Below are 26,729 nucleotides of genomic sequence, written 5' to 3'. Positions count from 1 at the left end.
GCGGGTTCGATCCCCGTTCGAGGCAGATATTTGTATTTTATGGCAAACGAGCAAGTGGGTCACCTGATGGTAAGAGATTACCACCGCTCATAGACACCTGCAACACCAGGGGGATTGCAGATGCGTTGCCAACCTAGAGGCCTAAGATGGGATACCTCAAGTGCCAGTAATTTCACCGGCTGTCTTACTCTCCACGCCTGCTATTTCATGGCAGGATTAGCGAGCAAGATGGTGGTAGCAATACGGGCGGACCTTGCACAAGGTCCTACCACCTATGCGTATGAATAATACAAATGTTTGTTCTCGAGCCGTGGACGCTTAATATGTATTTAAGTACGTATTTCTCTATGTAAGTATGTTTATCCGTTGCCTAGTATCCATAATACAAGCTGCTTGCTGTAATGCTTAGTATGGGACTACATAGGTCAATTGGTGTCAATTGTCACATGGTATTTATTTATTTATTATTATTAATCATAAAGTAATGACTGACTGAAGCCACGAACAAAATCTTGTCTCGTCTAACAATAAAGTGTTGAAGGAAAAACTCTGTAAATATGTCTTCCTGGTAGCTCCCGTCATTTTTATGGCAGCAAACAGGATAAAAAACATGGAACACCGTGGACTTACACACAGGCCTCATCAATCAAATTTAAAACAGCTTACGCGCTGCGTAGTCCTTTTTACGCAGTTTTTACGCCATTTTAACATTATGTTTTTGTAGCGGGCCTTCAAAATTACGAGCCAATGTATATGGGTATTAACTTTATGCTAGAATACAAAGATCTTTTACAATTTTCAATAAAAAAATCATTTTGCTTTGCGTCAGCCAGTATGTACGTTTTGTCGAAAGAAAATGTTGTCAAAACATAAAATAGATGTTTGTAAAATGGGAGTTATTTTTTTATGCCTTTTCAACGATTTTTTTCAATCAGGCCCTAAATCAAAATGTTTATTCTGTAACAAGTTAACAAAGGGGGCTTTCAATTTTTTTTTATTAACAGCGCGGAAAGCTCATCACTACTAAACTAAATAGCGACTGACAAGACATCTGTACTCCAAATTTTATTGATATACATCTTGTAGTTTTCGAGTAAAATGCCTGTGACATACGGACGGACGGACGGACAGACAGACAGACGGACTTGACGAAACTATAAGGGTTCCGTTTTTGCCATTTTGGCTTCGGAACCCTAAAAACAAGTCGAGAATTCTGTCAAGTAACTTAAGGTTCAAAAGTTACCCATTACTGGGAATTTTGGAGCTCATCATGCTGGTCATGATTTTGAATGGGCCCCGACTGTAGAACTTTAACATAATTCTAGATTTTTGCTTTTCATTTTTTATCCAAAGTTTTATTTCTGTCGGGTTTTATTTATACTTTATTGTGATTGTGTTATTACCACGCGATGCGTGTTGATTGGTAACTTGATAGACACCATAGCATTGCTCGAAAGTATACATTTCCCCTCCTATCTTTTTTTACTTCATAGAGAATCCGTAATAGGTAGATCCTCTTCTTGAGTCATAGAACTGCTTGGTTGGCTTCACTTCGGCTGCAAGCACGGAGAAATCATATTGTTATCACTTCATAACGACGAAAGGGAACATCCGAGTACAAATCTTATATCTTCAATTATATTCTCTAATTAGTGTAAAGTCAGTACCAATTAAGGCCCGTGTATTATTAACATCGAATTCGACTATTTTTGAACCGGATTGCAACCATTGGATCTTGATCAGACAAAATTAAAACGTCAATCCAAATATTATTAAATTAAATTTCTGCCCGTTACAATTAGGGAGATTTGATCGAAATTAATTATTGGTTTGGCTGAGTTAGGTATTGTAGCTTCGATATTGACAGTAGGTTTAACGGAAACACAATTATAACAGAAATAGTTTTACGAAATAAACATTTCGATGTACATAATAAGGTACTTACCTCTATCGCATAGTGAATCATCTAGGTACGCAACCCCATGTCTTTCTAGTTAAATACAATGTCAACGCAATATTTTTTGTTTGTGGCTCTGACAAAAGTCTGTGGATTATTTTTTGTCCTGTTTTAGTATTTTTAACATTATGTCGTAAACTTTGATATACTTTAGGTATATTACAAAAAAAAGAGAAAAAATATTTATTAAGAAAATATTAAGAAAATACAAAATATCCATAGGACTAAAACTACCATTAAATTAAAATAACTAAAACTTTAATTAAAAAAGAGAGGTGGGCCTCTTGGCATGGTGCCCATCACGCAGGCAGCATTCCCGCGTTGAACTGCGATTGAGATTCTTTGCGCGAGAAAGCTGCCGGAGCGAGGGTTGCCTGTTGCCTCCCTTAACCTATTGCTGAGCTCCCTGTGACGCCGACTCGACGCCGAAAGCAAAGAAATGATATTGGGCGCCGAGACAGCTATATAAGGTCACAAAGACCTTGAGGCGTTCCCGGGCGTCTGCCGCCGCCCCCGCACATTTGGTAGTTGCTGGTAGGTAGGACGCCGCCAGAGTATCTGTACAGGTGGCGTCCCACACCAGCGCACGGCCAGTCACCCGGGGTATCAACGATATTCCATATCAGGGTATCAACAAAAAAAAAAATCTGTGTAGCCTATTGTCTACCTGAATTTTTCTATTTTTGTAATGTCTCTGTACTGCTTTTGGTGATCAATAAAGAATATTTGTATTTGTATTGTTGTATTGTTCTATCATACTGAATCAAGCACTACCTAACTATTAAATTTTACTTGCTTTACACAACAATAACACGCAACACTAAAAACAGATGGCCGTTGAGGCCAAAAAGTTTTCGAATGGAGACCGTGGATCGGTAAGTGCAGCGTAGGACGTCCACCAACTACTCGTAGATGGACGGACGATCTGGTTAAAGTCGCGTATTCACGGTGGATGCAGGTCGCTTCCAACCAAAGCAACTGGAGGTCTATGGGGGAGGCCTATGTCCAACAGTGGACGTCCTGTGGCTGATTTGACGACGATGATGACATTTGGTACCTACTTACTGTATAATGAATTAAATGTCCGGTTATATGATCAACTCGTTCGGCTGGTGCTAATTTTATCTAAGACTTACGGGTAAACATTTGATTGATTGTTGACTCTAAAGATTTTCGTTACTTTATACGAATTTTAAATTTTTTTTGATCCTTTTATCTTTCCATTGTAGTGTCTACTCTTGTTTCTGTCGTCCTTTCAATCGTTCAAAGGTCCTTTTAAGTTCGCCTTTGTACATCTCTTTCTCTTGTTAATTGTAATTTTCATATGTTTTACAATAAAGAGTTACAACAACAACAACAACAACATTTTTCCAGTTTATTTTATGTCGCGTTAATATCCATTTAACTCTGTTAAATGCCCGTAGCTTATTTTATTATCTGACAACCGGAGACGGGTACTTTACTGCAGCATTCATTTTAAAAGCTTTCAATAAGTGCTAAGATAATCCTCTAGGCTTAAGCGTCTACCTGTTCATAGTATCATAAAAGCAATCACAGTTATTGCATTTATGCGCTGAAAAAAACAATAAATTTTCAGGGTTTTGTTTGTAGGATCAGTCATATGTCTGTCGGTTCACGTGTGTATTGATTTGTATAGCAACGATTATCCTAATTCTCACTTTGCGACACGAAATGCGTAGCAAAACACTGCGTATTTTCTGAAGACTTAATAAACTGTTGGCAGTAATTGCATTATAATGCAAATAGTATCTAGGAAGTGTTATGTCGTTAAAACACTATGCGTTTCAAGTGAAATTACTGGCACTTTTGAGGTATCCCATCTTAGGCCTCTAGGTTGGCAACGCATCTGCAATCCCCCTGGTGTTTGCAGGTGTCTATGGGCGGTGACCTCTTACCATCAGGAGACCCACTTGCTTGTTTGCCATCCAGTCGAATAAAAAAAACTAGTTTTTGTTAGCTATAAGATTAAGCCGTAACGTTGTTACATAATGTACGAAACCTTTTTATATTGATTGAAGGGTATTTTGATCAAACATGAACGTGTTACTCAAATAAATTAATTATTTTGGATCTGGGGGGCAGGCTAACCGATGGATGCAAGTGGCAACTTGGTTCAGGCCGTGTTTCCACCAAAGATGTGCGAGGATGTGTTGCGAATAACGCGCTGCCGTGTCATGACAAAACACTGTAACTGGTAGCACTGTTAAATTAGCTTTTTAGACCCTAATCTATATATACATACTTACAGCCTTATTCATAAAAAGTTAGAGCCTCCTTGAAGGCTCCTTGAAGGCCCGATGCTAAAAAACATGATTCATAAACGTCTGTTAGCGCTAATCAGTCGATCAAGGCTCTGCTAAAGTTAGCGGACCGTAGACCCTCCTTTATCTCCCTGCTAAGTCACAAAATGGCCGCCACAAGTTTGAACAGCTGACTTTGACAAGAGCAAAAAACCATACCGAAGATATTTATAGTGAAGGCAGGGCTACGCAAAGATTTAAAAAAAAAACTGGAAAATTTATTTTCAGGAATTTGTATTTAAAAATCCTCTAAATTAGCAACAATAAATTAACAATAAATATGAAAAAAAAATAGGATTATTACATAATTATGGCTTTTTGCACAACATAAACATGCGGATCGGAAATGGCGGGAAAACAAACATCTCGCTTTTTATTTTTTTTCCTGCTAATTTGCTGTCACTGCTGTCAATTTTTTTTAATTATCGATTAGGCCATTTTTTGTCTTTGATTTGTCAAGGTGCCAACATAACGCGTCTAATCCGTCTATCAGCAGCTCAACAACTAGCAGACTGCTAGCAAGTGTTTATGAATCATACTTCTTGACAACCGTCTATTAAGCTTAATCAGTCTGCTAAGTAACAGACCGATCAAACCTCAATTAAGGTTTTTTTATGAATAAGGCTGTTAGAGTATACAGATCTTCTACCAATAACATTGAAAAACTTCATTCAAATTTACACTGTTGGAGTCACAACGGTCGCGTACCGTTCGGTTCAAAAGGTGTTTTCTCCATAGAACACTTAAATTGTGGAATGTACTTCCTGTCGTGGTTTTCCCAGCGAGTTACAGCATGGAGGTCTTCAAAAGGGGTATAAAAAGGTTTATGCAGGGTCGGCAACGCGCGAGTGATACTTCGGGTGTTGCAAGCGTTTCTAGGCGGCGGTAATTGCTTAACATCAGGCGGGCCGCATGCATGTTTGCCACCGACGTGGTATAAAAAAAAACTTAAAACCTAGGATCCTGATTCGACTAAACACTATCTCCTCGAGATACCGTGTTTTGCCAAAACAAAACTCACCTTTTCTTCAAACAGTACCTGACGTTACAGTGTTTTGTCGTAATAATCACACGATAAATTTGGAGTGAGTGTTTTGATTTTTAAAGTCTTTGTTCACTGTAAAAAAATGTATGAAAAAAAGTATAAATCTTATATTATGTTTCTTTGTACACAATTAGTAGCATATTATTTATAATTTATCCAAATTTAATTAAAATCGGATGAATCTTGACGTGGTTTGTGGCGAATTAAAGAAGAAAACAGTTTTTTGCGATTTCTGAAAAATGGTTTTTTTTTTAGTTACAGTGTTTTGTCATGACACGGCAGCGCGTTTTTCATGAACCAATAGAAACGCAACTCCTCGCACGTCTCTGGTTGATGAAACGCAGCAAAAAGTTTTGTTTATAGCAGAGACGTAAATCAACTTTATTCAACCTTTGCTCTCGTTCAGTAATGGACACATTAATAATACATTAACAGGAGGTCAACGCCGATAGCATTATCACACAGCATCCAGGGCGCTTAAAAATAGATATAATTACTCTTCCCTGAGTCATGCGAGGGAACTGCATCGGGTGTAAGGTCAGCCACTGAAGCAGAAGTGATAATATCTGTTGTCGGTGGACATATTCATTTGTAGAAAATACATGGTGCCATTTAAAGCAAATCTCGGTGGGCATATCTTGTTGTAGAAAAATATATGGCTCAAATATACATCGCGTTTATCTTGATTTCCTAACTTCCATAAACGGCGCAGTTTAATGATAATATAATCTGCCTGGGAATTAATTATGTTTTAGTCGAATAAAAGAAAAAACATACGTAATAAAATTGTTGTATTATAAGCTCAGTCAATGGTAAGTTCATTTTTCACTTCTCATGCTCGTAATTTTGATATTTATGCTGGATCTAGGCGAAATTACTTTTTATGTTCTAGTGCATAAAGTAAAATCTTCTTCTAAGACCACCGTCAATAGAAACAAACAAAAAAGTTTATATATATTTTTTTTAATAATTTTAATTTTAATGTAAAACTAAATATCAATCAAAATAAATCAATAAAACTAAAAATTGATAATTATATAGCAATGCATGAAAATAAAAGATACCCAGTAGTGCACAATTTTTTCAACTGTTGCTATTTAATTTCCTCTCAATCGAAGTGAAAATCTAGTAAAATTTGAGCATTAAACCCATTTTCCCCTCGACGTGTCTATCCACCCTCAACGTAACGGCTCGGGTGGCTATATGAACGTTTTGGAAAAAATGGTTCGTTTTATGCTCTTGTTGTACAATATACTATTTTAACCTCCTGCTAAATGTTTATGAATTAAAAACACTAGGGATTTAAAAAAAGCGTCAAAAATTAAGCATATTTTCCCTGTTTTAATGTGCATAGTTACTAATTATCTAATTTCTTGATTATTTTTAAAAATCTAGAGTCTTGCGGAAATTAACTTAATTCGACTTGCAAGTTTCTATATTGCGGACTCCCACGCCACACAGGTATAGAAGATTTTTTGTTGTTAATATTTTTTATAATGTTTTAACATTTGGTAGCCACTATAAAAATCCGGCAAGTTTATGATATAGTTGGGGAGATCGCGCCACTCGGCTCTGGTTTACAATTAGATATATTAAATACTTTTTTTTATTCGACTGGATGGCAAACGAGCAAGCGGGTCTTTTGATGGTAATAGATCACTACCGCCCATAAACATCTGCTACAACAGGGGTATTGCAGATGCGTTGCCAATCTAGAGGCCTAAGATGGGATACCTCAAGTGCAAGTAATTTCTTATATACAATACAATACAATGACTTTTTATTGAACACCAATACACAGTAAGCAATACAGAAAACACAGGTATATAGAGATTTTCCAAGGTAAGCAATAGAAGGCCTTATCGCTTCAGAGCGATCTCTTCCAGGCAACCTTTACAATAGACAGGCAGTAAGGAATAGATTTTAGAAGGTGGTGCAATGTCATCATCATCATCCCAGCCTATATACGTCCCACTGCAGGGCACATGCCTCCCCTCAGAATGAGAGGGCTTGGGCAGTAGTTCCCACGCGGGCCCAGCGCGGATTGGGAACTTCACACACACCTTTGAATTGCTTCGCAGGTTTGTGCAGGTTTCCTCACGATGTTTTCCTTCACCGTAAAGCTCGTGGTAAATTTCAAATATAATTCCGCACATGAATGCAATGGTGCAATGTACCTTGGCTAGAATAGATCCGCACCCTCGCTTCATGCAGCTTTGACCTTGAAGTTAACGGAATAGAAAATAACACGTTGTATGCATTCGTTGCGCTTTGGCATGCAAAGATGGCGCCTCAGTCGATTGTGCTATTACTTTGACCCTGGCCATGACTTTTGCCCTATGCGAGCTTATTACCCTGCAGCCGATGTTATGCCCACGCATTGTAAGCAGAGTTGTGGTTTGACCTATCCTCTCAAGCAGAGGGTCGTGGGTTCAAACCCCGGCTCGCACCTCTTGAGATACATTTGAAATTTACCACGAGCTTTGCGGTTAAGGAAAACATCGTGAGGAAACCTGCACAAACCTGCGAAGCAATTCAATGGTATGTGTGAAGTTCCCAATCCGCACTGGGCCCGCGTGGGAACTATGGCCGAAGCCCTCTTGTTCTGAGAGGAGGCCTGTGCCCAGCAGTGGGACGTATATAGGCTGGGATGATGATGATGATGATGATTGTAAGCAGCCTTTACGAAACTAAGCACTAAAACAATATTGCATTGCCATCCGATTTACAAATGCATACAAAATTTCAGCTCAATCGGAAACCGGCAAGTGGATCAAATTTAACTTGCAAGTTTTTAGTAAAAAATTCATTTTTAATACAAGCTTTTTTATTTATAATAAACTATTTCTTTTCGCTTTTCAGTTTTATCGGCGGTTTAATTTTTTTTTTAAGTTTTTTGTTAAATATATTTTTAAGACAAGCTTCTTTGCCGGCTTTACTATTTGTTGACTGTAGTTGCATTATCATTCAAACTACATTTGCATAAAAGGCGATCCTGGCCTGAATGTCACTACCAGATTATTGTATTGTCACGCAATTTACATATGTATACCAAATTTCAAGTCTATCTGACGACTGGAAGTTGGTCAAATTTAACTTGAAAGATTTAATTACAGACAGACAGACAGACAACGGGACAGGTGAAACTAAATAAAAGCTTGGAATATGCTAACTTGCTATTAGAAATAGCATGGAAATGTTAGGAGTTAGTATTACGTCATAAGCCGAAATCAAGTGATGATAATCTTGATATTCTTAGATTTGACATAAAAATACTATACATTATTTTTATGTAGGCAAGTGGCTACAATATGTACCAACAGCCAAACATGTGGTCTACCACCCTAAAGCTGATAATCGTTTGAATGTCTTAAAACAATAATGCCAAATAGACGTGTCTGTCAACATCAAAGTTCGACTTTAGCGACACATTCATTTGATAGAATCTTGTTTAGAAATTGATAGACCACTTATTTGGCTGATGGTACCTACAATCTTTAACATATTTTGTCATCATTGAAGTCATGTAAAAAATGCAGGCACCCTGATTGTTAGGATGCGTTTCCGCCGGAGATGAGAGGATGTGTTGCGAGGAATTTATTGCAAGAAAAATCATGCAAGTTGCAAGGCTGTAAGCCGAGTTTAGACTTGCAAGAAAAATCGTGCAAGTTGCATTACATTGCGGCGCTCAATTGACCACTACAAACTCGTTGGCTTTACGACCTCGCAATGTAATGCAACTTGCATGTTTATTCTTGCAAGTCTAAACTCGGTTGTAAAGTGGTTAATCAAACACCGCTATGTTACACAACTTGCACGATTTTGCTCGCAAGTCTAAATTAGGCTTATAATTACCAATACCGCCCCATATGGGGCTTAAATCAAGCATATATTATCCCTACTTAAAAAAATCTCAAAACCTCTCTAAATGCCTTTAATAGTAGCCATTTCGAATACCCAATACATTTCCTCCTTCTTTTCCTATATATTCTTTTACCAAAAGCAAATTCAACCATATTCCTCCCCGCATAAGGTTTTAATCAGCCACCGATGACTCACTCACTCATATGCAATCACCTACGCTTAACCTCAATTCCCTTTTAATAATCACAATTCCAAATCGGACGGCGCTATGTAAAGCTGTTGATCTAAATTAAGCCTTATTAACATAAGCATAACGGTTTTGTTGACCGCAAAAGATGCATGCCTAATTCGTTGACAAAAGGCAATGAAATAATCTTAAATGGGTTCGGCATAATTTTTATTGTTTCGACCCTAAACGGGGGAAATAATGTAAATAATGTAATGTGGTATTGAACAACACTATTATAATATTAATTAAGTATTAATAAATTAGTTATTTATTTATTTTATTTTATTAGCTATCTCGCTCATTAAATTTTGATGATGATGATTTACAATAATTTATTGAATCAGGCGTTACTTTGCGGAGGTCCATATCAATGAGCTAAAAGAATTTTATAAATTTAGCTATCAGAAGGTCGCGGATGAGCGAAGATTTTCAACCCATTTTTTTACCGTATGCCGTATACGATTTGTGTGTTTCTATTACCTGGTACATGATATCTAGTCTTCGACGTTTTTGATTATTTATTGGGGGTACACAACAAAAATTGGTCAATTATTTTCATTATAATCTTCAGATACAATGATAATTTCAAAATACTTTAATATTTCGTTGCCGTCGTATGTGTATATAAGCAACTGTAACTAATGAATAGCATGAGATATGCTACTTTTTTTTAATTTTGTCATTTATTTATTTATTTGTGTGTCTAGAAAAATTAATCGCGACTGACTGAGAAACAACGAGACTTTTTTTTTATTCGACTGGATGGCAAACGAGCAAGTGGGTCTCCTGATGGTAAGAGATTAAAAGTTTTAATTTAGACATTTTTTTTTCGAAATTCCTGCCTTTAATAATTTTGTACACATACATTTTGTTATTTGTACTTTTTTTGTACAAGAAAGAATTTTACATTCGCTTAGAGAACTATTAGATATGAGAATTAAATAACATTGTGTTATTCAAAACTGTGTTCTATTATGTATGATTACTTTCATGATTTAAACTAACAGATTTGGCTACGTCAAGGTTATTTAAATAATGCTAAAGGATCCCTAAAACTCCGTGACCATTGTAATGCGTGTTTCACACGCCCACCAGCCGCGGTCAAATTTGTCATTTTGCACGCTCCTACACAGTTGGACTTACAATAGCCAATAAAACGGATATAAGCGACAGGGACAAACAAGATTTAGATATACTGTCACAAATGTGTCGCAGCTAAACTTTAATAGTACATTATTTCCTAGAGCTTGAAGCAGATAATTGCTGTTCTGGTTGCGGTATTCTTAAAAAACCGGCCAAGAGCGTGTCGGACACGCCCGAAATAGGGTTCCGTAGCCATTATGAAAAAAATAAGTAATATTTTTCTAAGGATTTCGTATTTTATACGGAATCTTCCAAGTTTAGGTATTTATACCTTAGGCTGCTATTTACTCTTAAACTACTAATAATTCTCAAGCAAACTTAGGCGTTATAGTTTTTCTTGAAAGTTTGATATACTTACTACCATCCTGAATTTTTTCAAATTTTTCCACCCACCGGTTTAGATTTTAGAGGGGGGAGACGCTCAATTTTCATGAGGATTTGCACTTTAAAGTTGAATATTTCGCAAATAAATCACTGAATTGAAAAATCGTTATAGCAACCTCCTAATGGTTTTTAAAGACATATCCAACGATACCCCACACTATAGGGTTTGATGAGAAAAAGAAATCACCCCCACTTTACGTGTATGGGAGGTACCCTAAAAAAAATGTTTTTTAATTTTTTATTGTACCATTTTGTCGGCATAGTTTACATATAATATATCCGTGCAAAATTACAGCTTTCTAGCATTGATAGTCCCCGAGCAAAGCCGCGGACGGACAGACAGACAGACATGGCGAAACTATAAGGGTTCCGTTTTTGCTATTTTGGCTCCGGAACCCTAAAAACGGAAAAGGATACAGCAAACAAAATAAATGAAAACTTAATTTACATAAAGAACAAAGATTTTTTCGTTATATAATGAAAAAATCTGCAGCTTTTTTATCAATATCATTTAAATAAGTGTATTTTTAACCCCCGACGCAAAAAGAGGGGTGGTTTAAGTTTGACCGCTATGTGTGTCTGTGTGTCTGTCTGTGGCACCGTAGCTCTTAAATGGGTGGACCGATTTGAATGCGGTTTTTTTTATTTGAAATCAAGTTTTCTAGCGATGGTTCTTAGACATGTTTCATATTTTGTTGGTTAGGTTCGGTTATTATAACTTAATAAATAAGGCTGCGGTAGTCATAGAAATGATTTTTATTAGCGAAATATGGGTTATAATAAGGTGTTTTGTCATTACTAATAAACTCATCCATATTCTACTTAATTAAGCATGCAAACTTTAGTATATAGGTACATTTTGTTCATGGTCATTTACCTATCTTCGTTCCGCACATCTCTAATGAAAACAGCTCCGCGGAGTGTGGATAGGCAAATGAAGTACTAACTTTGGGGGCGGCAAACGTGAGCTTGCCTAAGGAATCCAAAAGCTTAATGGTTACTTGACCTGAAATGTATATTTCAGATTTTTTTTATTTATGACGGTGGAAGCATTCTACACTTCCACTGAACGTAGATATAGTTAGTGTTAATGTTTAGTTTTGTAACTAAGGGACTCACATCCCTGTATTATTGTTATTTTATTTTTTTTTATTTAATTTTATACTGTTGTTTTTAAGTATTTTATTTGTAATTATTTTATTTTGAAAAAATGACTTTCTGCCAAGTTTCTTGCGGTGCATTCTTCTTGGAAATGATGGTCTTTCCGAAGCGCTGGTAGTTTAAAAAATGACGTGTAAAAGTGCCCATTGCGGCCTATTTACTGAATAAATGATTTGAAATTTGAAATTTGAAAAGTGTTTCTTATTGGTTTATGACAAACACATTTGTCGCAATACATCCTAGTACATCTCTGGTGAAAACGCAGAAGAACAGTATTACATATATTTCTTTCCCGAACAAGACCTAAAGCTTAATAACACCTGAAGCTATTGCAGCATCAGATACAGATAAAAACGCTGTCATATACATATATACATACAGTGATCAATCCACATGGGTCAGTAGGGAGAAATTAGAAACTATGAGAGATAGCGAAATCTGTTCTTAGGAACCATGGCTTCTATTTTAGATTTAATAAAAATGACATTTAATTTTTTTTTTAACTCTCATACATAACCGGGAATCGAACCTGGTCAAAATCTCTGTAAAGTATGTTATAAATTCTGCTTATTTTTTCGTTGTTATTTTGGATTGTGTGGATCATGAGTGAAAGGAAATACATTTTACAAGCTTTTATTTAACTTGCAAGTGTGTATGAATTTATGTATTGTATAATGTATGTATGTATGTACGGGTCCAATCTTGCAAGTTGAATTTGACGCACTTCCAGTGGTCGGATTGACTTCAAATTCCGCATACTCATTTAAATCTAGCGAAAATACAATATTCTGTTAGTGACATGCTGGTGGTTTGGTCAGAATCGTCTCCGCAGGATGGAACTCTTCAACGATTAGTGAAATCGAGGAGTCGACTTGAAATTTGGTATGAACCGTTGAGGAGTTCCATCCTGCGGAGACGATTCTGGCTGGACCACCAGGATGTCACTACCAGATTATTGTATTGTCACAGTTTTTTTTTTTTTATTCGACTGGATGGCAAACGAGCAAGTGGGTCTCCTGATGGTAAGAGATCACCACCGCCCATAGACAACTGCAACACCTAAATAAATAAGAGCTATAACAACGAAAAATTGAGCAGAATCGATAAACACAGTTTACAGAGATTTTGACCAATAATACATTAGGCAATAATTCAGTAACAATTTGAATGTCAATGTAAAAACAATAAAATAAAAACAAGAAATAATACTGACAAAGAAATAATAATAACAATTTTAACAAAAAACTTTTTCCAACAAAAGGTCTTTTAGTCGACGGCTAAACGTTTCATCGTTCTTTTCGTTTTTTAGGTGTGAGGGTAGCTGTTCATAGTATTTAGATTTTCCGTTTAACAATTAACACCTTGTTTAAGTATATACTGATATATAATTCTGTTTTTTTTTTCAGTCACTCAGCATAGTTGCAGCAAGCCGTAACGCTGTTTTTCAGTGGGACCCATTTAAAACTTAGCACAAAAACACACACACGCTGTAACAACAAGAACGCCAGCGGAAAGTAGTTCGGGTAGTAATAAGGGTCCCGTGATTCGTGTAACATGTGCCATGGGACACTTTTGTCCTCCAACCCGTGATACCCGAACGGGATAGTTGCCTGTCCCGCGCAATTTGCATAAACGTAAACGTCCGCCTTAATACAGTCTTCTAAAGTTGCCCGTTTCAGTCTGCGAATTACAATAAAAAAAGTTGCGCTCTGTAGGGTTACCACATGTGTGGTACATCTGTGGGACACGATATGATCGCATCCAGAACACACACTAATTGTGGAATCAACATTCGTCAGCAGTGTTTTCAGACAAATATGACGTCGGGACTTTCAAGACAAGGGCTTATTCTTTCTTTAAAAGCCAGTGATTCTCCTTGAGTTGTTGGTTTGGTACACTCGCCCAGTATGGATTGGAAACTGCACACACAATATTTAGATTGCTTCACGGGTGTTCGCAGGTTTTGTCGCGATATTTCAATTACCCCGAGTATAGACCTCTCCATAACCCTCTGAGTGACTTAAAGCTTGTATCAGATAATGTAATTTAATCTTCAAACAAGCGCAGTGGGGGCACACTTAAAACGTCACCTTTTCACCTACCTACACGCCAGCGCCTCTGGCGACAAAATGATAGCACTAAATTGACAAATGTGTCAAACGTGGACTTGAAAAATTCAGTCTGTCCGCCATCTTTCCGCTGTATGTTGGCTGTCTGGCTTTCGCGGATGATTTTTAAGTTTATCTGATTTTTTGCTGTTTTCTTCAAGTTGTATTACATTGCTCCGCTTGGGTGACCAAGTGAAGTGACCACCATAAACTCGTTTGCTTTCCGGCCTCGCGATGTAATGCAACTTGCGCAATTTTCTTATAGGTCTAAACTGGGCTTTATAGACTTTAAGCTTGTTGTGTGCGTGCATGTACATGTGTGTGTTATGTCAGATTTAGTTCTTCAGCTAGCTACCAGATAGCGCTTGTTACCATACATGCAAATTTGACCATAGAGTTGCCACTCTTTTTCTATATTGGTACTATACTCTTTGAACAAGCGCTTGCCGCTGCGCAGCGCCAGCGTTTATCGCATAAAACCACCGAGCGCTTTATACTAGTAATATAGAAAAATGGATACTTATGTTAGGACACCGACTGTACTTATAAATTGAATGCTGAGCTCTAAAAGAAGAAGAATCAGGACATAAAGGCAAAAGTCCCGGCTTATCCGCGCGCATGGCCACCCCAGTCCTACCCTACTTCGCAGAATTATGCTGAAAGTTAAAATGTTTTTACATAAACGGAACTTTTTCGTATTTCTTTTTTAATTTCTAAATATTTTAACGAGGTACAGTCAGGAGGAATTGTTGCTGCCGCGCCTACGGCCTGTAATTACTTAAAGACGGAATCGACGTCGACTCCATGTATTTGACGTAGATTTGTGCGTTAATTTATGATCCTGGGTGTGGCGTTATAAAGAAGGTCTCTTTACATGTCCGTTGATGAAGTCATTTTGACGACTAAATTTTTATACCGACTTTGGAAAAGGATAACAGCCTAGTTTGGTTGTATTTTTAATCCCCAGCGCGAAATGGTGTTATAAGTTTAACGCCAATGTCTTTCAGTCTGTTTGTCAGTCTGTCTGTGGCATCGTAGCTCTCAAATGGATAGACCGATTTCAATGCGATTTATTAAGTGAAATTGAGTTAAAGGACATTTTCACAAAAAAGTGTACACTTAATTTCCTGCTCAGAATGGAAAGCATAATCAATTCGGATGGTTTAAATAAAATCCTAAAGAAAAATGTCATTCTTTTGACGTTTTTTTATACACTGTATTGGGCGTCACAAAACTGACTCATAAAATGAAGGATATCGAACTTGGGAATGACAATTTCGGGGGTTTTTAAGTTTCCTAAGATGATTTAGTTATTTAAGTTTGCTATCTCAGAACTCCGCCATTAATAGGTATGATTTGTTTTTTTTAGGGGATGTCCCCGACGGAAAGTATACTTCCCTTTGAACATATTTAAATTTACCAGTGTAAGGATGAAAAAAAGAGGATCACATTTCTAACTCTTAGTGTGCTTTTTGTATCAACTTTCAACTTTTTTGAATTGTTCAAAATCAAATTTACGATACAAAATAGTATTATCTGTACAACCTGTGTACCATCAGCCAAATTAGTGGTCTATCAATTTTTAAACAAGTTCTTATCAAATTAATATGTCACTAAAGTCGAACTTTCAAGTTGACAGACACGTCTATTGGCATTATTGTTTTGACATGCAAACGATTGTCAACTTTAGGGTGGTAGACCACATATTTGGCTGATCATACACTGTGCCGCATATGTATATGTAGCTGTAATGCATGCGTGACCGAGGAGCATACAACTCATTAATTCTAGCTTATAATAATAAAATCCAGTTTCATATTTTCCATAAATCGAAAAGCTTCCATTGCTTGGAATCAATCGTACTGGCCAATTATATTCTCAAGACGATCTGCAATAAGTAAGTGCTCCAACTGGCTTTGTCGTTGTGCGCATCTTTATCTATCCAGACAGAAAAGAAAGGGACGCTCTTAGACAAACGAGCAGAATCGAACTCGAGATAGCCCTTCTGGATGCCATTAAAAGCAGACGGTATAGAAAAAAAAACTTCGCACAGCATTTCTTATTTATGAAATGCTGCCAGTAGCAATTATGGCTTTGTAGATTTTCAAAGACTAAAGAACTCTTTGTAGTTTCTATCAGTGTATTCTATTATTTTGAATTATACTTTTTAAACGCAACTTCATTTGAAATAAGAACAAAATTATTCAGATAGTTTGTTTTCTCACGGAAAACAGGATGCTACAAAATATTAAAAGATCGTATTCAACTATTTTTTAGGTGCTTTGATTTTTTTATGTTGTGGCAAGCGCTTTTTAATACTCGATGCAAAAAGAGGGGTGTTATAAATTGGACGCCAATGTTCGTCTGTCTATCGGACAGTTGCATCGTAGTTTTCAGACGGATGGATCAGAGTGCACTCTTAAACGGGTGGAACGATTTGATTGCGGTTTTTTTTATTTGAAAGCAGGTTTTCTAGCGATGTTTCTTAGATATGTTTTAGATTAGTTATTGAACTATGAAGTGACAATGTCAGGGGTTTTCCAAATTTTTGTTGATGGGGTTATAATTACTCTTATTTGTTGTAAGTTATACCTTCTGCTGTAATCAATTCCTTACTTTTTCTTTTGTAAGAGATTGTATGGAAAAAATCGCTCTATTTTTTTCTTTATGTACAATCGAACCATTTGATTCCTGACCCACCGTAGAACGTTCTCACAGTAAGTGTCATAATAAATTCCCTTGTCAAGCAATGCGATGTCAGTATGACTTTTATTTACACCCATATAGTAAATCCTCCATTATGCGTTCAAAAACCATAGATAATGCCAGCACTACGATATTGGATTCTATTATGAACACGGCTGTATCGTAATGAGATTATATACATTGGAATCGTTGTGAGATGTACTTTGGCTAGGTACGAATCACTAAAAAGTGAGAAATAAAGAATAACCAAAAAAGTAAAACCGACTCGAAAAAAATAAAAAAAATAACATATCGAAAATACAAACTGAAACATAGATGCACAGAAAAACCAGAAAAATAGGCCAGCGCTGGGAATCGAACCCAGGTCTAACTTTCCTTATGCTACACTGGCTTCCTTCTCTTAGCCACTCAATATGTTAGGTAATATTAATTTAAAGTAAGTACTTAACAAAAATTGGCTGTGTGTTCTTGTGTTAGCGCTGTAAATTACGAACAGTTTTTCCTATTATTTAAAGATGCACGGGACCCTCGGTGCTCGAGTCCGACTCGTAATAATCCAATTTTTATTTTAAATTAAAATAATAACTTTTTGTACTAAAATATTTTAAACTATAAAATACTCGTAACAATAAAACCACCAACCTTAATTTCCAAACAACTTTTACACAGCCGCACCAACACTTACAAAAACAATTAAAAAACAAAACACTGCACTAGACAAAAAAAAACACCCACTAAACACTGGCACTAAATTCAAAAATAACGGAATCCATTCAAATTTCGAAACGCACGTCCAAAAGTTTTCGCGGAGCGAATGCGTTGCAACTCTACAGAGGTTCAGTGCGTTCGGTCGGCTCGCTTACACTGGCCGCCTTGGCTTTTGCACGCATGCGTACTGGCTGGATGCAATGCTGGCCAAATAAGTGTGTGACGTTCATTATTAAAAAGAAATGTGTGACGTCAGATGTTCTATTTATAAAATGCTCAAGTTGGACTCAGGACTTGGTGACGGTTGCATTTCTATAAAAGCGTTAAGAGTGGATCGACTCTGGATCAACTACATCATGTGAAACTAACTTATAATAATATACTCAAGGTTTTCATATCGTTAAAAAAATTAAATACTATTTATATCCAGAAATAAATTGAATTAAATGAGTTATCAAAAACTATCATTGTAATAAAATCGTAATTAAAGTTAAATGCGTCTCACTGAAAACCAGCGGTGCTGGCAAAAACCAGTATGCCGAGTGGGACCCAATTTTATACTATTCGATATATATTTTTCAAAATAACTATTACCAAAACCTTTACATACCTATATTTACCTCGAAGTTTTGATCACATTGTAGTGGCCATCAATACTATTTTTTTTTACAAAAACATATTGGTCACACACAAACAAAATGGCGAGAATTTCGGACAACCGGTACATGGGTTTCCAGAGCCACTTTTTAAACAGTAAGTTTATAGGATTAAAATTTGCCAAACATGCATTTTTGTGGTAGTTTTAAGACCCTTCTATAATTGGTCATCTAATAAGCATGACAGTATAATGTGACACAACATTTCATCTATTAAACTGTACTACTTTTGTCCCTTCGCTGACGGGACAGAATAACAACAAGAAATAGTTGTTGATGCACCCAGATGCAAGTGGCGAATAGTCGTTCATTGCTGCATTCTAAAAGGTTGCCAGGGGAGGCCTTTTAAGAGCGTTTATTCCTGATGAGCTGGCAACGCTGCATTTTTGTTAGTTTTTCTCGATTATTCCATAAAAATTGAATGAAAATTAATAATGTTGTCTGATAGAACACTTCTTAATATATAAGTTAATGTGTCTACTCCAATAATTATTCGTTATAGACTTATATTTTCTTTAAAAACCGGTCATAAACATTAATTCGTTTTTAAGAAATATAAAAGTCTATCTCGAATAATTATTGGAGTAGACACATTAACTAAGTATATTAAGAAGTGTTCTATCATTCTAGGCAACATTATTAATTTTCATTCAATTTTTATGGAATAATCGAGAAAAACTAACAAAAATGCAACGTTGCCAGCTCAGCAGGAACAAGCTTTTATTTACTGGCGTTAGGTGTGATGCCGTCTCTATTTGTTTTGTTCGAATAGACGGAGACGGCATCACATTTAACCGTCGGTTAAGGCTAATCAATGGATGGTGAAACAGCCCCTTAATATACAAATCGCGTGACAATACAATAATCTAGCAGTGACATCCTGGTAGTCCAGCCAGGATCATCTCCGCAGGACGGAACTCTTCAACGGTCAATAGCATCGACTTGAAATTTGGTATGCAAATGTAGTTTGGGTGACAATGCAAGTAAAGTCAACAAAAAGTACAGTCAGCTAAAAAACTTGTATCAAAAATGAAATTTTTATGGTTAGGTTATTTATTTTAACAGTGAAAAATCTTCCAGCTGATAGTGATGATAATTTGTTACTAATGAAATATCACTAGATGGCGTTAGTTTAGTGCGGTCATTTTGAAATTTGTGCAACTACCAAGTTGTAGGTATAAGCCGCGGACGGACGGACGAACGATCGGACATGGCAAAATTGTAAGGGTTCCTTGTAAAACCACGGAACCCTAAACAGCCAAGCAATTTGATATCAAAACTTCCATGAAACTCACTAACTTAGCTAACGCCAAATAAGACGTTGATTTCTGATGACAGCTTACTTCAGAAATGGACAAATCGCGACCAAAAGAAACTAAAACACTTTTTCATGAAAGTTTCATGCAATAGACAGGTTCATTGGCACCACAGTGCAGATGTACACCAGAAGGGAACATAAATGATAATCTTAGAAAGTCATCTCTATTATACGAGTACCTACCTACTATAACCACTATTACTACAGGTAGGTATATCTCTGTATATAGAATTCTATATTTAGAAATTGAAAACACAGGTGTATTTAATATAATGTGGGATCGTTTGAAGGAAAACAAACTTTTAAAACGAGAAGTAAAAAAGTTTATTAAAAAAAAAATTGAATACGTTAAATAGCAAAGAACATAAAACACCACTAGCGCTTAGGCTGACCCGATCGTAACTCAAATCTTTTTTACTCATTCGCTCGTCTCATTCACTCCACATTAGTCTTCAGTCATTCGGTCGCTCGTTTACATCAAATCATTCTAACATTAATCCACCTTTTGCACGCGGCTCCGCCCGCGTGGTATTCGGTTATCCCGCGCTGTTCCCTCGGGAACTGTGCATTTTTCGGGATAAAAAGTAGCCTATATCACTCTCGGACCCATAAACTATCTGTATGCCAACTGGTTGTACTTTTTGTTGACTGTGCTTGCATTGTCACCCAAACAACATTTGCATACCAAATTTCAAGTCGATGCTATTAATTGTTGAAGAGTCCTGTGGAGACGATCCTGGCCGGACTACCAGGATGTCACTAACTAGATTATTTTATTGTCACGTGATTTACATAAGTATACCAAATTTTAAGTCAGTCTGGCTACTGGAAGTTGGTCAAATTTAACTTGCAAGATTTGATTACAGACAGACAGACAACGGGACAGGTGAAACTAAATAAAATCTTGTGAAAATTATATCGTTTTATTTACATTTAAGAGGGTGTTAAATAAAGTAGATAGTTATTACAATGTATGTAAACTCTTTATGGTACATAATAAATAAACAAACACAATTGACAAACGTTAAGATATATATACAAAAGCGAACTGATTCCTTTAAGGGATCTCTACTAATCCACCTTTCAGTGGATGAGAGGAGCATTAATAATAATTTAAGACCCAACGATTTATTAAATCTTGTAATCGTATAATGTCGTATAATGCCAATCCTTTCTTTCTCAATCAGCTTTGGAAGTGAAATATACCTTCACTTCCTCTTCTGTGCAGCTGCCTCCTGTGCCCCTCTCTCCGGATAGTTTCAGACACGTGTAATAAATACGCGGAATTATCCTCCAACTTTATCGATGGACTCCTGCGGAAGGAAAAACAAAATATTATTTTGACTACCTTTCATATTTGCGAGTGATTCTTCCATACTTGCTTTATTAATATTTATGAGACTTTCGTTCGAGCTAGGAGTTTGTTGGTGATATAAGTTTGTCTCTTCCATTCGAGGGGTTAGTGACCAACCCCAAATACCGGGTGTGGACTGTATACGAGCAAATAATTAAAACATAGGTCGTACTCGTCAAACTGAACATTAGTTCAGCGACTTTTAAAAATAATGGAGTCTTTAGATTTTCTTTTTTCATACAAATTAAATACTGCTATTAATGTACGCCATCTTAGAACACAACTGACGTCGCCTGTCACTGTCACGCTACAAACATTGCTTCTTCGAATAAACTTTAAAGTGTAACAATAGTACATTGTGTCTTAAGGGCGGTAAATAAGGAATTACGAAACGAGAGTATATTAGAAGCCCGAAGTCGAAGACTGAGGGCTTTAATGAGTCGATGTTCGTAATTCTAGTACCGCCCGTGCGACATACAATGTTTTTCATCACATTTGCAAGTAAAATTTTATATTTGTAAAAGAAAAAATATAATTCTTCCAAATATTGGCGATACCTTAGGCTGTGCTCTTGGCAACGTCGCCCTCTACCTCCCTCAGCATGCGCCGCACACGTGCGTGTGCATATGGTGTCCATGTAGTCCTGCAGCAGCGCGCGCAGCACCATCAGTACGGGCACTGACTCATTTACCGACCTTGGGCTTCATGACAAGAAAATGTGTACGCGCAATGACTCATTTACCGACCACGGGTTTCATGACAAGCACATTAAGGTCGAGGGTTTATTTGGGGGGTTGCAACCAAGGTAGCCTGCATGTTACGACACTGTTTACGAGCAAGTGTGATGAAAAAATAAAAAACTAATTATTTTTAAAAGTCGCTGAACTGATAATGTTCATTTTGACGAGTATGATCTAGGTTTTTAACCCCCGACGCAAAAAGAGGGTGTTATAAGTATATATACGGTTAAGCCGTGTTTGAGATATTGAACTTTGAAGTGACAAAGTCGGGGGTTTTCCAACTTTTTGTTGGTTAGGTTATTATATATATATTATAATATTTGCTCATATTACAGGCCACACCCGTTATTTATCGACGGATATGAACAGCAATAATGTTCATGCTCCCCTACGTCCCACTATTACTGGTACAGGTCTCCTCTCAGTATGGGAAGGTTTTAACCTGAAGTTCCCATGCATACCCAGTGCGGATTGGGAACTTTCTCATACCATTCAATTGTTCTTCTTCTTCTCTCCTTCATCTCTTTCTGTATTACAGAAATGGGGAAAACGATTGTGATTTGTGATTATTGTAAGATATAATTATTTATTTGCAGAAAAAGGGTAGAAAGAAAGAAGGAGGGGAAGAAGGATAGAAAGGGGTGTAATATCAATCTCTCATTGATAATAACGACAAATACGAATGTTATTCAATAAAAAACCTACAAAAATCAATGTTTTGCATTCTGTAAACACTTGTTGGAATTATAATGTCAATGGGTTCGTTGAACTGTAATTATACACCGATTCAATACCAATCGAACTGAGTACGTTTGTTTTACAATTGTCCTACAAAAGGTCAAGCCTTAATGACGATAAAAACTGATAAAAATAATTTTGGTTTAATTTAGTATAGGTACAACTCAAATTTGGTGCAGTTTTCAATAAAACATAGAGTTAACATTATAACTTTAACTAGTCTATTTTTTATACTTACTCGTAAACTTTTTTTGTTTTCTGATCATTTTTTTAAACCTTTTAGCTCTCATCGAAAGACGTCAACACTCCTTCGGAACTAACCGCTCACCCGGACAAGAGATGTCGCTATTAAGCAATCAAATTAAGATTGGTTTTTGGAGTATTTTTGTATTTTTTATTTTAACACCAAATTTGTTACTTTTATGGTCATCCCGTGACATCCAACGAAAACGTTTCGATTACATTGACGTTTGGATTTCACAGGATGACCGTAAAAGTAACAAATTTGGAGTTGAAATGAAAAATACAAAATGACTCCAAAAACCAATCTTAGGTTATTTGCTATTAACGTGTGTGTTCGTATAGACGCATCTCTTCTGTTTTCAAATTTATATTTTGAAGAAATAACATATTATCAAGCAGAGGATCGTGGGTCCAAACCCCGGCTCGCACCTCTGAGTTTTTCGAAATTCTTGTGCGGAATTACATTTGAAATTTACCACGAGCTTTACGGTGAAGGAAAACATCGTGAGAAAACCTGCACAAACCTGCGAAGCAATTCAATGGTGTGTGTGAAGTTCCCAATCCGCACTGGGCCCGCGTGGGAACTACTGCCCAAGCCCTCTCATTCTGAGGGGAGGCCTGTGCCCTGCAGTGGGACGTATATAGGCTGGGATGGTGATGGTGAACATATTATAAGGTTATCAAGATGATAGGTACTTCTGTATTCCCAGATCGCTACCATCTGGCCGTCTTCAAATCTAGAGTGAATAGGCATTTATTAAGCATCATGCATGATTATGGTCAAACACAAGCCTATTTCTGTGTAAAAAAGTAGATAAATTTCAACATGTGAACAGTCGGGTTATTCTCATCGCCGCTCCGGCCAAAATAAATGAAATAGTAACCCGCTGGCCCCTATTGGATCCCACAAAAAGTAATTCCTGATTAGCTACAAAAGAATTTCACTTGTAACGGTTAATTTCTTTTGCCCTTTGTGTAATTTTTCGTTTGACGGCGCTTGATCATTTTAATTTTAATTCAAGGATTCGACCGCTTAAATACAGGCTAATAAAAAAATCCTATACTATAATTTAACCCATATCAAGGCCACTTACTAATACGATATGAGAAGGGTTATGCTCGGAGTTTCTCTGAAGGATCGATTTCGTAACGAGGAGATCCGACAGAGAACTAAAGTCATCGACATAGCTCACCGGATAAGCAAACTGAAGTGGCAGTGGGCCGGTCATATCAGCCGAAGAACCGATAACCGCTGGGATAAACGAGTTCTTGAGTGGAGATCGCGGATCGGCAAGCTTGGCGTGGGAGGCCCTCAGACTAGGTGGAGCGATGATCTTCGCAAGGTAGTGGCAGTAACTGGATGAGAGTGGCCGAGGATCGTGCTCAGCGGCGTGCGATTGGAGAGGCCTATGCCCAGCGCAGTGGACTAAGATAGGCCGATGATGATGATGATATGAGATAGTGAAGGGAAGGGAAGGGAAGGGAGGAGGGGAGAGAAGAGATGAGGGGAGGGGAGTAGAGCACGATATAAAAAAGAGGAGAGGAGAGCACTGATACCAGCCAACATACCAAAGTCTATAAATTCCTTATTATTAAACGTAATTTGTAACTTAAATTGAACTTAAGTAGACACCGTCCAACTTCAATCACTCCAAACATCCGCCGTAAACAGTTTCTCATCGCCGATTAATTGCCAGAGTTAATCTTTTGAGGATTTCTTTGACTTTAGTTACAACTAAATTGGGATCAGGAATCTTTTTCGTAATCCACATAAACCTATAATATTTCAATACTATATAATTGCAGCATGATGTTCATTTCATTAAATGAATTAGTAGAAGTTTCGAAACAAGTTAGCTTTTGTGCGATGTTTGTGATAGTTGGAATGGAAGTCGAGGAGAACGGGTTCTGAAGTTAACATTATACATTAGATGTTAATTATGCAGGTGGTAGGACCTTGTGCAAGGTCCGCCCGGATTGCTATCACCATCTTGCTCGCTAATCCTGCCGTGAAGCAGCAGTGCTTGCACTGTTGTGTTTCGGCGTGGAGAGTAAGACAGCCGGTGAAATTACTGGCACTTGAGGTATCCCACCTTAGGCCTCTAGGTTGGCAACGCATCTGCAATACCCCTGGTGTCGCAGATGTTTATGGGCGGTGGTGATCTCTTACCATCAGGAGACCCACTTGCTCGTTTTCCATCCAGTCGAATAAAAAAAAAGTTAAATTGAAAGCCTGAAAGTATTTAATTTGCTCGAAGTCGAGAGAAAAATAGAATAGTTTAGTTTCGTTTATTTATTCATTCAATATACTTAATATTAAATTACATTGCTTTATGCAACATCTGCCAGAATGGGCTTTAATTCGCGCAAAGTATAGGCTGTACTACTTGACCTGTCAATGACCTGTGGGGTCCACTTTATACTATTCGATGTTTATTTTTTTCCATCTAATGTATTTTTATGTTTATCGAATATGTGTAAATAAATGTTACTCTCTCTCCCTCTCTCAATATGATTCTTCCAATTCAAATTTGGATCTAGGGTGACGCCCAGGAACCTGCACTGTACCTACATTACTTTTAAACTTCGCTTTTAAATCATGTTGTGTGTGTGTGTGTGCTTGTTTACTGCGCCCGTCTAAAAATTACGAATGCAACATAAGCCAATTAAATGTTTCAGCAGAGTAGGTTACATACTTTTTAGATAATTGCATACTGGCTGGATTTCCGTCACATTGATTTTCTTCTAAAGACGGCGAAGCACAACTAACTGACAGTATCGAAAATACAAACTGAGACATGGATGCACAGAAAAACCAGAAAAAGAGACCAGCGCTGGGAATCGAACCCAGGTCCTCAGCAATCCGTGCTGCGTGTCCAGCGGTGGTGTAGGGGTTATAGCACGCAGCACGGATTGCTGAGGACCTGGGTTCGATTCCCAGCGCTGGTCTCTTTTTCTGGTTTTTCTGTGCATCCATGTCTCAGTTCGTATTTTCGATATGGTTTCACGAGATACAAATAAAATACAAAAGACTCCAAAAAAACAATCACAACTGACAGTTTCAAATTAAGAATATAGAGTTGAGGTTTTCAGTTAGCAATTAATTGTAATTAATATTTTGTAGGTGTCGCACAGACGTAACTATCAAGCCCGGTTGATAGCGGAGAAGAAAGATAAAATAATCTAGGTCATAACATAAATATTTAGACCTTCGCCATCTTTACATTTGATTTCAACCTTTTTAGCCCGACTTCATAATGTCAAAGGCAACTTTATAATTCCCTGTAATCATGGAGAATAAAGAATCCCGTTTCAACTTCATTTAACAATCGGTGGGCGAATTTACCGTGAATTTCCCAAGGAAAATTCTGTCGGTTAAGTAATTATTTGACTTTCCCGAACTATTCTGAAAGCGTTCGACAATGTGAAGAGGTAGAGCGAAGGTAAGGCCATTAGGTTGATTGTACACTAGCTGTCTCCCGCGATTCTGTCTCGAAGAATTTGTTTGCATACTATCTAGCGAATTGTGCGATTTCCTAGAATTAAAATTCTTCTACGTCCTCTCAGGGCGTCGAACTACATATCAAAATTTTATTTAAATCAGCTCTGTGGCTTCCGACAGACACAGAGTATGACTTCGCCGTCAGATATTTCGGAGTGGCCAAGGTGGTCAAAAATATCGGAACCCAAAAAAAAAATGTTGTTTGTAAAAACAGCGCCGTTCGCAAGACCGGCAATTTTGCTGATTTGGGACCATTTCGTGACGTACCGTAAACTGCTTATAACTTAGCACTCTTATAGGTTTTAAACTTTATCTACACGGGAATTATTATTACGGGGGGATAAAGTTTAAAACCTAGAAGGGTGCTAGTTATCGACTCTAAATCGAATCAGCAATGTTGGGCCAGAGGGCAAAGTTGAAGCAGTTTACGGTACAACTTTTTTAAAATTTAACGTCTTTTTGCTATCTCTTATTTTTTTGTCACGAATAAATTATTTCTTTCTATTAACGTGCACTCTATTATTGGAATCAGAGTTCATGTTTGGATAATTT

The 26,729-nt window shown here is 37.1% G+C and overlaps 1 protein-coding gene across 1 annotated transcript in view; it reads right to left on the bottom strand.

Annotated features, from left to right (window-relative positions):
* Nucleotides 1–17,766, bottom strand: part of Oamb (Octopamine receptor in mushroom bodies) — a 182,182-nt gene extending 164,416 nt beyond the window's left edge. The window contains exon 1 of the mRNA XM_074107037.1: nucleotides 17,561–17,766. The gene's annotated coding sequence lies outside the window, so the exon portion shown is untranslated. The remainder of the gene's footprint in view (nucleotides 1–17,560) is intronic.
* Between the last annotated feature and the right edge of the window lie 8,963 nt (nucleotides 17,767–26,729).

Source organism: Choristoneura fumiferana, chromosome 25 (genome assembly GCF_025370935.1).
Source record: "Choristoneura fumiferana chromosome 25, NRCan_CFum_1, whole genome shotgun sequence".
NCBI classification, from domain to species: domain Eukaryota; kingdom Metazoa; phylum Arthropoda; class Insecta; order Lepidoptera; family Tortricidae; genus Choristoneura; species Choristoneura fumiferana.
Note: the sequence above shows the minus strand (reverse complement) of the source record. Positions and strands in the feature narration are given on the sequence as shown.